Source organism: Callithrix jacchus, chromosome 20, assembly GCF_049354715.1.
Source record: "Callithrix jacchus isolate 240 chromosome 20, calJac240_pri, whole genome shotgun sequence".
NCBI classification, from domain to species: Eukaryota; Metazoa; Chordata; class Mammalia; order Primates; family Cebidae; genus Callithrix; species Callithrix jacchus.
The window spans coordinates 21,945,140-21,963,208 of NC_133521.1; the positions used below are offsets into that span (position 1 = coordinate 21,945,140).

Sequence of the window (18,069 nt, forward strand, 5' to 3'; positions counted from 1 at the left end):
GAAATGAACCATTTGCTGTCTGAATTGTATAAAGTTCATTGAATTACCGAATCTTAGCATGGCCATTGATGACATGTAATCTTTCTTACAATAAACGTAGTATTTCTCTAATGAAGAGTCATTTGATGGATTTAGGATACAGATTATTTTTTGAGACAGGGTCTTGCTGTGTTGTCCAGGCTGGTCTTGAAATACTGGGCTCAAGCTACCCACCTGCCTCAGTCTCCTGAATATCTGGGACCACAGGCACACCCCACCATGTCTGTGGCTCTACGATACTTTAAATGACGTGGAGTTATTCTCTTCTGATATGCCCACAACTCTGTGCCTTCCACTCTTAGATCGTTCTTTTCTCTGAAATGGCATGGTTCTCTGACAAGCTGGAGATGGTTGCATATAAAAATCCCCATAAATTGATCATAAAAATAACAAGTAAGGTAGTGATAGCTCTATTCTATAAATTAAAACTTTGTAGGGAGTGGCATATTCAATTTAAGAGTTTTGACTCAGAGAAGGGTAAAGGTAGCAGAATCTGGAATACGTTCTGATAGGAAATAGGAGTGGTTGATTAAAAGAAGGTAAAATAATTTCTTAACTTCCAGGGATGTGTGCCAACATAGAAAATGTCTTGGCTAAGAAAGCGGAGAAGTGACATTTGCAGAGAAGATGCCATGGAAGAGAAAGGCAAACACAGACAGAGGCTCCTCCTTGAAAGTAGGTTTGAGAAAGGCGGCGGGTTGAGTGGATGGATTCAGGGACTCTAATCACATTAACAGTGCCAAAACAAATAGGAACTAATGTCACTTGAGTTTCTCTATAGTGAGGGAACTATGTCAGTTCCTCGTAGAGTGTCTGCTGTGTGTCAGGTTCTCTGCTAGGCATTTGGAGGAGTTATTTCATTCAGTATTCAGAGCAGCCTCCGTGTTAGGAATCATCCCAGATGAAGAAGCAGAGGCTGAGGGAGATGAGGTGGAGGAAAGAAGAGAAAAAGACATAAAAACTTTCCTCCTTTGGAAGACAAATGAGAATGAAGCATGAGCTTTTAAAAAGTACTGAGATTTCTCTCTACACCCCCTCCCAGCTTTTTTTAATGTCCTCAAAAGGCTGGGATTAGGAATCCTCCCACAGCCCATGTCTCCTGAGAACTAACATAGCACTGCTTCTGATTAAACTAACAGATTAGACCCAGTGGCATAAGGCACAGCTTCTCTCCTTTGAGAAAGAGCAAGAAAGAATGAAGTGTTAGATTGCAAAGCTAATTATACATTCTCTTCAAGTGTCAACCATCTGTTGCAATTGTTTAAAAAGCAGATATAAGTCAACTGTTGGGGCGGGATGTTTACTGTTGTGAACACACAGGAAGCTTCAACACCCGTGGAGAACCCTTGATCTGTCACGTGCCCGTAGGCTGCAGTGAGATTCTGCTGATGTCTTGGGAAACCCACCTTTTCAAGAGAGGTAAGTGATAGCTTCAGGTGCTGAAGGTTAAGGACCAGTCACAGAGACTCCTTCAGCACTGGAAAAAACCTTGAACATTATATGATCCACACTCAGCGTAAAGATGGGAAAACAGAGATAGAGTGAAGATAAGGTACTACCTATTACTTATAATCTTACAATTTTCTGCAGAAATTTTGTGTTTGCACATAGAGAGGTCTAAAGGGAGGGGTGGAACATTATTTTTTGTTTCTCTGTACTCCATATATAGTATAATAATGCAAAAAAAAATAAATGGAAAGTTCTTCTCAACATTGGAAAGTCAACAAAAAGAAGGAATTTGTCCAAGGGTGTGCTGCTAGTGATGGCCAGGGTCAATTGTAAAATGTTATAAAAATATAATCAATTGTAGTGTGGATGAAGGTCAGGATGCACAGAGAAAGTAGCACACTCTCTCCTACACCAGAGCCATGCTGTTTTTTTCCTTATCAACTTACTTATTGAATAAACTGAAAGTTCTACCAAACTGAGGCTGCCCATAATTCTCTTTGTTAAAAACAACTGGAATGAGACTGAAAGTTATTTTCACTTACATAATGGCAGTCAATTGACACCCAGCAATAAAGAACACTAACTCAAACCAGAAAAAAAACATTTTCTTCTGGTTCATTCTATTTCTGTGTGAATAGTGACATCTTTCTAATACAAGCAAATTTTGACTTTTCATATGAATGAATAAATTTAGTCTGAGACAAACAAGTGGAGATTATTATAGACATCATGGGCAGAACTGCCTCCAGCCCAGTTGCACTGGAGTCCACAATCACCCTGTGGAGGTGGGACGCATTCTCTTGCCTCCCTGACCTCACTCACCAGAGATGTGCATTTCACTATCAGCATGTCACAGTGCATCCAGTTAGTTATCTTTCATTGATTTGAATGAAAGGTAACTTTCATGTTTCTTTGTATAATTCTGTAATTTTTTTCTAGTTTTGCCATCACTAGCAGCATGGCCCTGGACAGCTTTCTTCTCTTTTTGTTGATGTTCCAATGCTGAGAAGAACTTCCTCTTCTCTTTTCTATGAAAAATCATAAAATCCCTTCACTTGTTCCTCATGAGATTTATTATCCAGACCCTGGGACTGCTTTCTGTGGAAGCATTCCAGGTGTCAGTGACTTGCAAAAAAAACATACTCAGGTTTAGCCAATGGAATTTGTGAAAAATAAATAGTGGTTCTAATAACACCTTGCCACTGAGTTCCCATTTAATTGAATCATACTCAGGGATCCAGGTAAGAATAATAAGTGGTTTCAGATTAATTACTTTTCCTCGAAACTGAACACAATTTTAACTCAGGACTTCAGTTGGCTGCTGAGTCTGTCCTTTATAATTTCCCTCTATTTTCATCTTTAAGTCGTGAACATTAGGCCCTGGGTCAACTTGACTACAATTTTTCAGCCACCTGCTTAGTCATTTGCAGCCATTTCCACCACTTTTTCAAAGAGTGAAATGGATCCTACTTTTTAATCTCAGATGTGGCTGATGAAGCACAGTAGAAGTTACATTCTTATCTGCCTTTGAAATTAGATAGGTGATTTTTCTTGTCAAGAGGAGAGGTCACTGAGATTCATACAAGGACGACTTTAAGGTGTTTAAATAATACTGCTTCCTTTTGCGGTTTGGGGCTGAAGATCTTTCAATGGGACTTAACTAGAAATTAGGTATCTTCTTACAGCTTGGAGAGAAATAAACGAGAAAACAAATTATTGCAGGAAAAATCACTGATTTTCTTCAGTTGATTGTTTTCACGTTTAGTGCTAATATCAGAGCTGCTGTGGCTATGTTAACCTCACGACTATTTTTACCGTGGGGACCACATCGTTTCTTCATACAAATGCTACTCAAATGACCACCTCACTCCCTCACTCAAGGAAGGCTACCATCAGTCACTATCCTTTTAATATCAAGGAAAATAAAACTATCAATGTATCTTATTTATTTAGTATTCATTTATTTGTAAACTACCCCCTAAAGATTTAAAGTGCATTTTAACAACAAAAAGCATATAATAAAATAATAAAAACAAAATGAGAGTAAGAAAACAGGGCTAAGGGGAAATATTATTGAGGATAGAAATTCAAAATCATGGGGGAAAACGTAATTAAATGTTCTCTCACATTATGGCCCCTTTCTCACCTCCCAGTTGGCCCCAATTTTCTTGAAAGCTAAGCATAATAATTTATTTAGTTTTTTTCATAAACAGGAACAAGATAATTGCATTATCTTGAGCGTTTTTATCCAGATCTTTATTATAGTTGCTGTGTAATGTCCTTGTTTTATTTTGCACTCTCTTTATTAGAGGGAAGATATATTACAGTTAATGTTAAGAGTAGTTTGTGTTTTGGTAAAAATACATAATATGAGAAATACAAGACACAAGGAGTGAATAGGAATGAGAGAATGCCTGAAGCTCAAATCCATGTAACTAAATTTCTCCAGATACTCTCAACAGTAGCGTTTGTTCTTAGCAATGTGATGCAATACAAAAGGAAGGACTCACAAAATAATGTCACCACAAAGTTCAGATGAGTATGACAGTCTAATTGCCCCATCTAGGGCAACGCAACCTTCACATACTGAGTTAGTCCTGCTGCAGACTAGAAACTCAAAGAGCTACAAGTAAGGAGTGTCTACCCTCCTTTTGATCTTGTTCCTCGGTTTGAGTAACTGGGATTTGGTCTTTTCTGATATTCTGGCCAAAAACTGGATCACTGCCTTAAAACAATGTCTAGTTATCCCTTCTTCTAACTGGAAGATATGCTTTGCTTTTGTCATACTTCTTAGGTATTGTATTTCTTGCCTTAAATCCTGTTCCTGTGGTTTGTCATCTGCCTTGACCTTTGCCATGAGTGTTCTTGGTATAATACCAGCCAGATCAATTCATCTGCTTAGTAGCTACAGTACTGACTTCTCTTTTTGGCTTCCTCCTAGGATATTTGAGGAATCATTTGGTCTGCAGGTCTCTACTCCTAACCATCTGAATTATGCAAACGTCAACCCAGTTAAATTCCAGTAATAAATGTTCATCTCTGGATAATTTTCCTTTAATCAATCATTAGAATCATTGCTTTAAAAAATGGTTCTGACTATATATAGGTGTTTTTCCCAGAGCTCTCCCTCAGGAAGCTAGGATGTATGGCAGTTCTTTCTTTTCTTTCTTTCCTTATAAAATTGCTATTACTAGGATCTCTGTTTTACAAGTGATAACAATGAGAAACAGAAAGCTTATGCTATTTGCCCAGGGTCACAGAATTAGTCAATGGCAGACATGTATTGACATTTCTCTCTTAAGGGCCAATGTTATGCAAATATTTTAATATAGTGTGTCTGTTTAAAAGTATGATTGTTTGTTATGAATTCAAACTGATATATTTCAAACTAGTAAGTAGCTTTATATTTCAAAGGTAAAATCTAAAATCATCTGGCTCAAATACGTTGTATCTTAATGGTCAAAGCCTTTGTGCTGAAAATGTTAAATTTTGTGTTCAGTTATAAGGAAGATCCTAGAGAAGGATCCAATGGGATACTTTTTCCACAAGTTTTATTTGAAGGCCTGATGTTGCATTTTATTTCTTTTTAGGTTATTTTATTTTATTTTATTATTTATTTATTTATTTTTTTAAAAGATGGGGTTTCACCATGATGGCCAGGCTGGTCTTGGATCACCTCAGTGATCCACCCACCTCGGCCTCCCAAAGTGCTAGGATTACAGGCGTGAGCCACTGCCCCCGGCAAGTTTTTTATTTTTTTTAATTAATCGATTTAGGTGTACAAGTGGTTTTCAGTGATATGAATAAACTGTATGGTGATGAAGTCTGGGCTTTTAATGTAGCCATCACCTGAATGGTGTAAATTGTACCCAAAAGGTGGTTTTTTTAATCTTAAAACCTCCTCCGCCCCCCTTGATTCTGAGTCTCTAATGGCAATTACACCACTCCATATGCCTCTGTCTACCCAGTGCTTAGCTCCCACTAATCAGTGAGATCATGTGGTAATTTGTTTTTCATTCCTGAGTTACTTCACATAGGATAATAACCTCCAGCTCCATCCAAGTTGCTACAAAAGACATTATTTTGGTTCCAATGAATGAGTAATGTTGGACACACAGTAGCTCACACCTGTAATCCCAGCATTTTGGGAAGCCAAGGTGAGACAACTGCTTGAGCCCAGGAGTTCAAGAGCAGGCTGGGCAACATAGTGAGACCCCGTATCAAAAAAAAAAAATAGTAGCCAGTCATGGTGGTGCACCTATACTCCCAGTTACTGGAGAGACTGAGGCAGAAGGATTGGTTGAGCCTGGGAGGCAAAAGTTGCAATGAGCCGAGCCTGTGGCACTACACGCCAGCCTGAGTGACAAAGGAAGACTTTGTCTAAAAAGAATAAAAATTAAAAAGAATGAATGGTCTTCTGTGGTATACATATACCACATTTTCTTTATTGGCTCCTTCGCTGAAGTTAGATTGGTTCTAAGACTTTGCAATTGCTAATTCTGCTGCTATAAACTTACAGATGCAGATGTCTTATTGCTATAGTGACTTTTCTTTTGGGTAGATGTCCAGTAGCAAGAATCTCTGGATTGAATGGTAGAGTTTTAGTGCTTTGAAACTCCATCCTGATTTCCACAGAGATTGTACTAATTTACCTTCCCACCCACAGTGTTCCCTTTTCGCTGCAGCCGCATCAACATTTGTTGTTTTTTGATTTTACTATTCTGAATGGAGTAAGGTGATATCTCATTATGGTTTTAAATTACATTTCTTTCCTGATTAGTGATCTTGAACATTTTGTCATATCTTTGTTGGACATTTGTAAATCTTCTTTTAAAAAATGTCTTTTCATGTCATTTACCCATTTTTTAAATGGATAACATTTTTTCTTACTGATGTGAGTTCCTTGTAGATTCACGGTACTAGTCCTTTTTCAGATGTATAGTTTGCAAATATTTTCTTCCCTTCTGTAGGTTGGCTATTTACTCTGTTGATTATTTATTTTGCTGCACAGAAGGCTTTTTGCTTGACTAAGTCTTATTTATTTTTATTTTTGTTGGATTTGCTTTCAGAGTCTTAGCCATAAATTATTTCATATGCCAATGTCCAGAGAAGTTTTTATTATTTTTTTTAATAAATTTTCTTCTAGAATGTTTATTGTTTTGGTCTTATACTTAAGTGTTTAATCCATCTTGAGTTAATTTTTGTATATGGTGAGACACAGGGATCCAGTTTCATTCTTCTGCATGTAGCTATGCAATTTTCCAGCACCATTTATTGAATAGAGTGTTTTCTCTCTCGCAGATATTTTTGTCTGCTTTGCCAAAGATTAGTTAGTTGTGTGCATTTTGCTTTAGTTTTGGTTTCTCTATGCTGTTCCATTGGCCAGTGTGTCTAATTTTACACAAGCGGCATGCTGTCTTGCTTACTATAGACTTGTTAGGTTATATGACGTTAGGTAAAGTGACATACCTCTAGATGTGGTCTTTTTGCTAAAGATTGCTTTGCCTATTTTGGCTCTTTTTGGTTCCCATACAAATCTTAGATTGTTTTCTCTAGTTCTGTGTATAATAACATTGGTGGTTTGACAGGAATTACATTGAGTCTGTAGATTGTTTTGGGCAGTGTGGTCACTGGCCAGCTCTGTAGTGGGAGTGTGTATCACTAAGACTGTCTCTCCTCTATTTAGGCTCTGGAGACTTAGAGCATTCTGTCTGACTCACAGTGCAAGTTGCTGCCCACTGCTGCTTTCAAAGTGTCTTTCACTATGTCTGTTGAGTTCCTGTCTTCTTCTTTGATAAAATACTGCCATGTGATTCTCTACACGTTATCTTTCTCTTTCCAAGTGATGAGGCAGGTTAACCAAGCCTCCAATCTGACATCATAAAAAATGCATTTTATTTCTAACTCTAGTTTCTTCTTGTCTGCTCTGTACCCTGCCCAGGGTTAGGCCCACATCAGAAAGATGTCTTTGGCCCTCTCCCTCCAACAGTGAACAGCTAAACGGCCAAGGTTTTTAAAGTGTGAAGACCCATCTCTGACAAGTCTGTTTCATTCCTGAGGTCTGGGATTCTGCTTTTGTCTCCATGACCAAGATGCTAATTCATCTTTTACAGGAGAGCTCTATTCTGAAAACCTTGCAGTTAAATTTTTGTGGGACCAGTTATTTTGCCTAACTATAAAAACAATTCCATTTCAGAAATAGAGGTTTCCTGCCATGGTTGAAATCCTGCTCTGAAGATAGTTCTATTTAGAAACATGGGATTTCACCATTTGACCTACTTTGTGTATTACTCCATGTTAGGGACGGTTCACTAATCGTGCAAGGCCCTAGAGGCTGGCAGAAGCTAGGAGAGGGAGGAGGGAGTGTTTTCTATCCTCAGCAACGTTCTGCCTCTCTCAGTAACTGGGATATGCCAGATCCAAAGTGAAGTCATCCAAGAAACCATCAACTCCCCATTTTCTTTATCACCTTAAGTATCCATTGTTCATTCTTTTATATCTTCATCCACTCTCTTCATTTTTCCTTTCTCTGACCTAGAGCTTATTTTCTTTTTCCACTTTAATACAAGCAAAAATCCCCAAAACAAGTATATTTTTTTTTAAACCTGAATCCTAGTAATTTTGCTGCATCTCTTCCCTTGGTTTACGGCCAACTTCTTGAAAGCATAGTGGAAAACTTTTCTGCATTCCTTCATGCCAACCACTCTGTTTAGCTGTGTCTTTCATTACCTTCTTAGAACCCCTCTGAATCTATTCCTCAGTGCAGAGTCCTAAATACTATTTGTCCTTAGAACAGAAATGTTAATACTGTTAAGCCCTCTTAAAATGCCCTCTTGTTTGAAAATCTTACCAACTATGGCTTCCTTGACATGAATGTTTTTTCTTGTCTATTCTTGAAAATAAAGAGTGGGTCTTCTGAACTCAGTAAGTGAAGTCTTGGGTTTGAATTTCTATTTATCAATTTAGCAGCCACATAATCATGGACAATTTCTTTATATCCCTAAGCTTCATTATATTCATTAAGTAAGCTTTCTATTAGCATCTATCACCATTATTTTTATAAAATATAAATGATATAATGCTTATAAAATGCTTAGCATAGGATGTGCTAAATATGTATCATATGCTACCTGTTATCAATACAATTTTATTGCTATTATTGTTGCTACCATTATCATTCTTCTTTACATTTCCTCAAATTCTTCTTCTTTACTTAAATTTAGCTACCTCTTTTGTTGAATCTTGACTCTTCATCTTGTATATATACCCTGGGTTATCTTAAACAAGTATGTATATTCTGGTAACTCTCAGTCTGTAACTTTGGTTTCATTTTATTCTATAAATTCTAAACTTTTTTTTTTTTTTTTTTTTGAGATGGAGTTTCGCTCTTGTCACCCAGGCTGGAGTGCAATGGCGCGATCTCAGCTCACCGCAACCTCCGCCTCCTGGGTTCAGGCGATTCTGCCTCAGCCTCCTGAGTAGCTGGGATTACAGGCACACGCCACCATGCCCAGCTAATTTTTTGTATTTTTAGTAGAGACGGGGGTTCACCATGTTGACCAGTATGGTCTCGGTCTGTTGACCTCATGACCCACCCACCTCGGCCTCCCAAAGTGCTGGGATTACAGGCTTGAGCCACCGCGCCCGGCCCAATTCTAAACTTTTATATGTGACAACCTAGTAGACAGCTCCTACTGCTCCTTGCACATGCAGCAGCAAAATGAATGTATATTTAAAAAAATAAACAAACAAGAAACAAAGAACATACATATAATAATAAGAGAATCATCATGCATTTACTCTGCCAGCTGTGTTAAAATCTGGGAAGCATCTTAGACTCATTCCCATGTCTGTATCTTACTCACCTGTAGATTTTAACAATAGAATTATGTAGATTTTAATAAACTAGACTATTTTTCCATTTTCATTCCTGGAGCATGGGTTCTTATCTCAACTGGATTAGCACAAAGAGTTTATCAACTATTCAGACCCTTTTGCATCCTCTATCCTACTTACAAGAGTAATTTTTTCCAAACTATAGTAAAAAAAAAACAAAAAATACATGAAGAAATAATACCATGTGTCTCCCCCAAGTTAAAACTCCTTTAGGGTCTATATTGCTCATAGGACCTATTCCAGGCTGCTTAGCCTGGCTTAGAGTATCATGCTCTGAGTACTACCCCCTCTTACTTAGAGGTTGCATGATACAATTGTTAAGAATAGGGCTCTAAAGTCATCTTGCCTGATTTAAAAATGTGCCTTCACCTCTTCTTGCCCATCATCTTGGGGATGTGTGATAGGCACCTTCTGTTTTCCCCTCTGAATCTGTACATCACCCTTCACCTGCTCTGCCAAGTAGCTCCCCTGCACTCTGAAGCCACCTAGCTCCCCAGCTCAGCAGTGCCACTTGGATTTGGCTGTTGAAAGCCACCTGCAGGACCTCCTCAGGACACCAAGAGAGTACTCCCTCCCTGCTGGGCTGCAAGGGTTGATAGTGCCTGTCTACTGATGGCCACAGCTCCAATTAGACAGACCTCTCCTATTCTGGGTTCTGGGTTCTGATAATTGCCTTCTCTTCTTTATGGCCTAAGGATCATAGCATCTTTTTTCACATTACCAGCCCCACGGTACTGTACAATCCATGATGACTTCCCTAAACCCATGGTTTTCAAACTTCAGAGTGCATCAGAATCACCTAGAGAGATTTTTAGTAAAGAAACTGCTGGACCTTATTCCCAGAAATTAAGATTATGTAATTCTAGGATAAGGCCTGAGAATTTGTGTTTCTTACAAATTCTTATATGATGCTGGTAGTCTGGTCTAGGGAACCACACTTTGAGGACCATTGGCTTAAACTATGTTCACAGCTTGATAAATAATCCCTCTATTACACAGTCCAGAATTATCCAATTTGAATGTTCTGTGGGTTCACCAACTGAGTTAATATGCCACTAACCTCTCTGGGACCCAGCTTCCTAATCTGCTTAATAAGGTAAATAGTAAAATTGTTCCAGTCTTATAATTCAATGGAAAGATGAAATGAGAGAATGGGTGAACAGTATGTGGCATGAAACAAAGGCTGAAGATGTACTAGCTAATGTTACCAAGTAGCAAAGTCTCATTCTTGCCTGCTTTCCAAGGCATATTCTGTATTTCAGCCAAATACAAGTAATTAAAATTGCTCAAAAATAAACTCCCACATTTCTATGGATACCATAGTTAATGTAGGTACTTTAGCCTGAAGTGCTCTCTGGCAGCTTTCCTGCCTCTTATATTTGTAATTTAATGCTTCAGAACTCAATTCAAGACTCCGGTGCATTCTTAGGATGAATGCTTTCACTTTCACTTCCTGAGGCCATCATACTTTTATCCCAACTTGGTTTTAAACTTGTCATAGGACACTCTTTTCATGCTTCTCTTCCTCACTGCACTATTGTGGGTAGCCATAGTGTTTTATACATCTTGGTAACCATAGTTCCTTGTCTATTACCTGAAGCAGAGTAAATATTCAATAAAGTTGAATCAAATTAATGCATGAATTATTTCTAGGCTTTGTTTCCTAAGAGTGACCATGTAATTTAGTTTTGCCTACAACACTGAGAAAAATAGAAACCCAAACCCAAAATGTCAGAAACCATTAGCACTGTAGTGGCAATGTGCACCTTTACTGTCACTGTTTCTCATTATCTGAATAAGACAGCACAAGGAAACAGATGGTTTGGGAAGGCATAAAATAAACACCAGTAACACAAAACCTGCCATTCAATAACACTAATCACACCACAGATTTTGGACAGTGACGTCTTCTCCACTTGCTAATAAAACTATTGTGAAACATATGTTCTGGGAAAAGTGAAAATAGATAAAGGAAAGTAAGAAAAATTTCAATCCTGCCACTTGCTTTAAAATACTTGTCTTTCTGGGATGCTTTGCTACAAATTTACTGAGTATACATAAAACGTTCTCCTTTTCAGAAGGCTCTTGTAGCATATAACCCTTCTCTTATTTACTTTGAAAACCAACCTGTGCTTTCTCTGAAATCCTGTCATTTTTGTTTGTAAAAGTATTTTATATTCTAAAGCTGAGATGATTTGCATAGGTCCAGGGTTCTTATTTCGTACAGATCTGACAGCTTTTCAGCAAAAATATTTCAAAGCCATTATGTAGAATTATTATTTTATGGCTTTTCTAAAGGATCATTTTGACTTTTAAAAGTTTTATGCTTTTGCGTGTTTAGAATTTAAATCTTCAAGTAGATACATCAAGAGAATCAGTGGAATTTTTGGCTCTATGCAGAAAATTTTATAATATAATGTATTTGAAATAAAAGTAGCATGACCCATTTCTGTACCAGAGGACATGGCACCAGGTCAGTTTCACTATTGGAAAGCATCATATATAATTTTTTCCTTATTAAATTTTCACCTTGGTCAAGTCTCCACTTGTTGCTCCAGTTAAAACCCTGGCTTTAGAATGCCATATTATTTTTTAAAATGTATAAAAGATAGTGTCTGAAACCATTTAGTATTTGAAGATTTTTAACTGAAAGATATTTGACTCTTAGAAAAAGATACTTGATAATAATCCAAACACAGAAATTTTTTATTGGATTCAAGTTAAATTCTTCCAAATTCAACCCACAAATACTTGGCACTACTTAACTCTCTGGGTAAAATGTAAAAACTGGCTCATCCTTCAAATATTTATTTGGTACTTTCTGTACTCCAGGCATTGAACTTGACGCTGATGGTACAAAGAAGAATGTCAGACTTGTATCACTTATTTCCTTGGGTTTACCAAAAATCATTGTGAAATGAGGGAGGCAGGTCCTTAGAGAAGTTGCTATGACTCAATGAGAAGTCAAAAGGAGCTGAGTGTTACAGGAATATAGAGAATGGAGGGATGAACTGAGAGTCAGAGGGATTATTCAGTTAAGTTGAGATACACCAGTGGGAAATTACTAATGGAATCTGAGAGCAGAGACTTACAGACACAGGACATCATGCTGAACAGATGCAAAACACAGAGAAGTGAACTCCCAAGTACTCTGAGACAACATCAGACTTTAAACTCCACAAGTAAGTGGCTGTGTCTAGCTCATGGGCCATTTTAGCCTAGTGTCTAGCACAGTGTGTAGCCTATTTTTTATTGGACATAAAATACTAATACTAAATGAAAGAATAAGTGCATGACTAAGCTACAGCTTTTGAGCTTTTGTCTTGTGATAGGAAAAGAGACAATGAGTCCTGAAAGTAAAAGTTTTGTCCAGGCATAGTGGCTCAGACCTGCAATCCCAGAACTTTGTGAGGCCAAGGCAGGAGGACTGCTTGAGGCCAGGAGTTAAAGACCAGCCTGGGCAGCATAGTGAGACCCAGCCTCTACAAAAATAATAAACTAGCTTGGTGTGGTGCTGTGTACCTGTTGTCCTAGCTACTCAGGAGGCTGAGGCAGGAGAATTCCTGGAGCCCAGGAAGTTGAGGTTGCAGTGAGCCATGATTTTACCACTGTACAGTCTGAGTGACAGATTGACACCATGCCTTAAAGTGCTCACACACACACACACACACACTCACACCTCACTAGGTTGGGAGTTGGTTGAAGTATGTGTTGTGATAATTACCTAGGACTTTATTCTGCAGCATATGAAAGATCATTATGGCTAAATATTAAACCAAAATTCCTCTGAACTAATACATTCTCCTTTAAATAAATATTTATTGAGCATCTACTGTGTACAATTGCAATATAATGCAGTGCAACTACATTCTGCCTCCTGTCCTCCTGAAGTTGTTATTCTAATGAGTATTATGACAATAAACAGGTATAACATAACGTAAATGTTCCAACCTTGATTTGTAATAAGTCTTGTGTACCAGAAAGTCCCCCAATTGCCTCTGCTTGCAGAATCCTACCAGTTTCCTGTTTTGTGGATAAAATGATGCTGTTACACAGCCATGGACTTTGTTTACGTATTGTCTGTGGCTGCTTTTCGTTTATGGCAATAGAGTTGAATGAGTGCGGTAGACACCTTAGGGCCTGTGAGCCCTAAACTATTCCTACCTGGTTTTTGCAGAAAGAATTTGCCAACCCTTGCCATAAATGAAGCAAATGAGGAACAGAGATGAAAACGAACAAAGAGTAGACCCTGCCAGATAGGATTCCAGAAATTACTTTGGTAAACAGTTGGCATTTAGTCAAAGGTGTGAATGATGAACAGAAGTCAGCCACATGGAGATAGGGAGGGGGCCCTTGAACAGGCAATAATGTGAGCAAAGGCCAAAGGCTGGAATGGCCTTGGTATGTTTGGTGTCCTCAGAGATGAGCAATGTAACTTGGAGGCATGATCAAACAGAGAAAGGGGTTGCTATGAGTTGATGTTAGAGATAAACCGCCTTGATCTCTCTATCAATCTGTCCATCTTTTTATCTGTGCAGATAAACCTTTGATGGGATAAAAAAAATCAGTTTAAAAACAACTCATGCAGACTTTAGCCTTTCAGTAAACACCTCTTGGATTTTCACTGTGAATTATTTTCATAGACATAGCAGGTATATTGATGACAAACATAGGCTCTTCTCCAACTGTGGCAATAAAGCTGGCATGAAGAAGGTTATTTGGGAGGCAAAACCAATTAAATCTGCATTTACGCTGATTTTGCAGTGATTCTAGAGTGATCCTTTTTTTCTTCTGGATGGCAGAGCTGGCAAAATGCTAACATATTCAATGTACCATGCACCACATGAAGCCCAGAGAGTATTTCTAGAAAATGATGATGGTTTTCTAAACTAGTCGAAAAGGGGAGGGTTATTTTAGCCCTAATGCACTCCACTATATCAAGTTGTTTGCTTGAATTATTTATGTGTGTATTGCGATTTTTAAACGGGAGCATCAGAGACACTTAAGCCACTGATAAGTTAAAGACGTTGTAGGTCATTCAAGGAGAATGTTAACTAGGGCAAGCGGCAGTGGCTGGAGAAATATGTCCAATCCACTTCACAAGTCACAGGGGCCTGGCTATCAGAGAGACGTGCATATGAAGATGGGATTCAGCTATTTTTCAACTCCATGAACTGAGGCACTTACTACCTTATGCCTAGCCTCAGTTTCCAAATCTCTAACCTTGAGATCATACATTCTGGACTAGAGTTTACTATAAGATTTAGTAATATGCCAAAAGAATAAAATATATAGTAAACATTATGAATTATGTCTATTTCTATGGTTATTATTATTATTTTACTCCAGAAAAATCTCAGTAAGCATAAGCATGCAAACTCACCACTAGGGATTTCACTGGGTACAGAACACCTTGGTTCTTGTGGTGTTGAAGAAAACATAAATCTCACAGAACTTAAAATCTGTGGGGAATAGGCCAGTGTTTTATGAATATCCTTGAGTGCTTGTTAAAATCCTGTGTCCTAAGCCCCATTCTAAAAATCACTGTATGAGAAGCTCCTAGGGAACAGCTAGAAAGCTACTTGTTCAACAGATAACCACGTAATACAAATTGTTTGATATTATTCAGTGATCATCCATGCAGACAAACACATATATGAATTTCTGCCTTAAAGGAAGCATGAACAAAATGCATTAGGGAATCCAAGGTGGGAAAAATACCTCTACATAAGGTCCGAATTTTCTGACTCTGAGAACATATTTAGGAAAAAGACAATTGTTATATACAACTAAAAATAAAATGAGTGAGAGTAAATGACAAAATATTTCTGAATCAAAAACAGTGGTGAATCTGAATAAAGTACTTATTTGCAGGTAAACTTCTTCTAGGATTTGCAGTTGAAAAATCATTTCTCATCAGCTAAAATATCATGAAATTTCAGTCACAGATGCTCCGTGAGAAGAGGGAGTATGTTTTGTTCAAATCTAATTAGTAAAATACAACAAGCAAACAAGGACCTGGCCTTAACATGTATCATACCAGGTTGCCCCACTTTCCAGGAAGGAATATGCTACGAGAAGTCAGATGTTAACAAGTCCAGGTCTCACAGTGTTCTGACAGTGCTGAGGTCAACATAGCCACTGGGAATAAGAATACCTAGCCCTGATTTTTTTTTAACTTCTATTTTAGGTTCAGGAGTACATGTGCAGATTTGTTATATAGGTAAATTACATGTGATGGGGGGCTAATATGCATATTATTTTGTCACCCAGGTAATAAACATAGTAGCTGATAGGTAGTTTTCCAGTCCTCTCCCTTCTCCCACCCTACACCTTCAAGTAGACCCTGGTGTCTGTTATTTTCTTTGTGTCCAGGTTTTCTCATCATCTCATCGCTTATGATGATGTTGTCGTCATAAGTAAGAACATGTGATGCTTGGTTTTCTGTTCCTGCATTAGTTTGCTTAGAATAATGGCCTCCAGTTCCAGCCATACTGTTGAAAAGGACATAATCTCATTCTTTCTTATGACAACATAGTAATTCATGGTATATATGATTTTCTCTATCCAATCTATCATTGATGAGCATCTACATTGATTCCATGTCTTTGCTCTTGTAAATAGTGCTGCAGTGAACATACATGTGCATATATCTTTATGTTGAATGACTCATATTCCTTTGAGTATATACCTAGTGAAGCAGACTTGCTGTCTGGGTAATATCAGAGGTTCATTGTCTCAGCGCCAAGGAGATCAAGGATGCAGACACACAAAGGGTGAGGTTTAGAGTAGAAATTTTATAGGTGTGAGAAAGAGAATAGCTCTCTCTCACAGACTGGGGTTCCAGAAAATGAGTTTTTGTTTCACAGTTTGGATACAGAGGCTTTTATAAGAAGCCCATAGGGGGTTGGTCATCTTATTTGCATAAGGCATACATTTCTGGTACTTCTACCCCATCTTCCTAGTGCTCATGTGGGCTCTTAGCTTGAGATACTCCATGTTGCTTTGTTCCCCTTACTGTGCATGCATCAGGGGACAACATTTTCTATTGTGGGCATATGTGGGTAAATCTCCTGTGTAGCCCTTCTTATCTATGTGCTTGTGGGGATGTCTTGGGCAAGCTCCCTAAGGAAGTTCCCTTATCTGTGCCTACAGCTTGATTTTTCAGGCTATTCTTTTGTTTGAAAGAATTTAACCAAGGACCTACTCTAAAACTGAGGACCCAACCTGGCTTCCTGATCAGTTTCTTCCTTTTTCCTCTCTTACTAGTAATAGGATTGTCAATACAGATCTTAAAACCCATCTGAACAATCCAAAGTCAGATATGGGGGCAAATACACAGGAAAAAAAAAGGCAGATTTTCAATTTTATTCTATAAAGAAAAGTTAGATAAAATAGCAGTGGTAAGAGGTAGTTGTAGCCAAAACAGTAGCGGTAGAAAGGCAATGGTGAGGCAACGATGGGCTATACACTTACTATAATCCAGTAGCAAAGCTTGAGTGCAACATCTCCGTTAATCTTCTGCCATCTTATGCATGGATAGTAAGGTTGACTCCATTTGACAGAGGAAGAAAGTCAGCTGTGATGCAGTCAAGTGCATTTCATTAGGTCAAAATCTTATAAATGGTTAAGCTGAGATTTTAACCCATGCTCTCTGACCTCTGACTTTATTTCAATTTAAAATTGCATCTAAGGAAGTAGGAATGAGAAGTCTGATTCTATTTTTTGTTGTTGGACTATGGACAGCTTTTAGACTCACCTCCTCATGCTCCACATCTGAAAAAACATAAGCAAGCTTTCCTCATTTGGCCCCCACAGGAAATTAAAACTGTGCAAATCCCTGCCCACCTGGACCTCTCACTGTGGGACGCTAACCTTTAATAATAAAAACCCAAACTGTTACCTACACAAAGGGTCAATTCAATTGCTTGCTTTCTGTGACAATCCAATGACCACAACCAAGGAGGATTTAACAAGGAAATTGCGTTACTTGCAAAGAGTAAAATGGACACCCACCAGGAATGGTTCCTTAAAGCAGTGCTACCTTTATATACAATACAGCAGAGCTTTCACTAGGCTGGTTAGTTGAGTCATTGTATATAGAGGTGTAGTAATGGCAGAGCAGATACAATCACCAATCATGCCCCTACATACGTCATGTGTATAGGATAGACAAGCTCCTCCCAGAGAGGTGCTTTTAGTATGGTAGTGAGGAAACTTCACCATGATTCATCTCCAACTCAGGCATCTCTGGATCTAACAAGTTTTGGTTTTCTCAGGCTGAGTTTCTTCCACGCACTTTTTGAAACAACAAGAATTCAAAGTTCAAACATTACAAGTGAAAACTTTTTCATAGTACACACCCCCAAAACCCAGGAGCCCTGGGTTACAAAAACCAGTTTTCTTTCCTTGCTATCTCAAGCCATATTTTGACCTTCCTGAAAGTCCTGCCCATTCTTCCCAGAGATTTAAATTATGTAAGTAATAAACCTTTTAAACCCTCTTGGGTTTAAATTTTGGGTGGGAGTTCATTTGCCTCTACAGGTGACCATAAAAATGTATCATTTAACTTGTCTCCAACTTTTATTTTTTCCCCCATATGCATTATTTTGATATTCTGCACAAAACACCCTCATCTCCATCCTCCTCCCTGCCACACTCAGGAACATTTTTTCAATAGTAAAC

At 38.2% G+C, this 18,069-nt stretch overlaps 1 long non-coding RNA gene across 1 annotated transcript in view; it reads left to right on the forward strand.

Annotated features, from left to right (window-relative positions):
• Nucleotides 1-8,873: 8,873 nt before the first annotated feature.
• LOC128930271 (uncharacterized) overlaps nucleotides 8,874-18,069 on the forward strand; it is a 40,640-nt gene continuing 31,444 nt past the window's right edge. The window contains exon 1 of the long non-coding RNA XR_008478121.2: nucleotides 8,874-12,566. This is a non-coding gene — a long non-coding RNA (uncharacterized LOC128930271). The remainder of the gene's footprint in view (nucleotides 12,567-18,069) is intronic.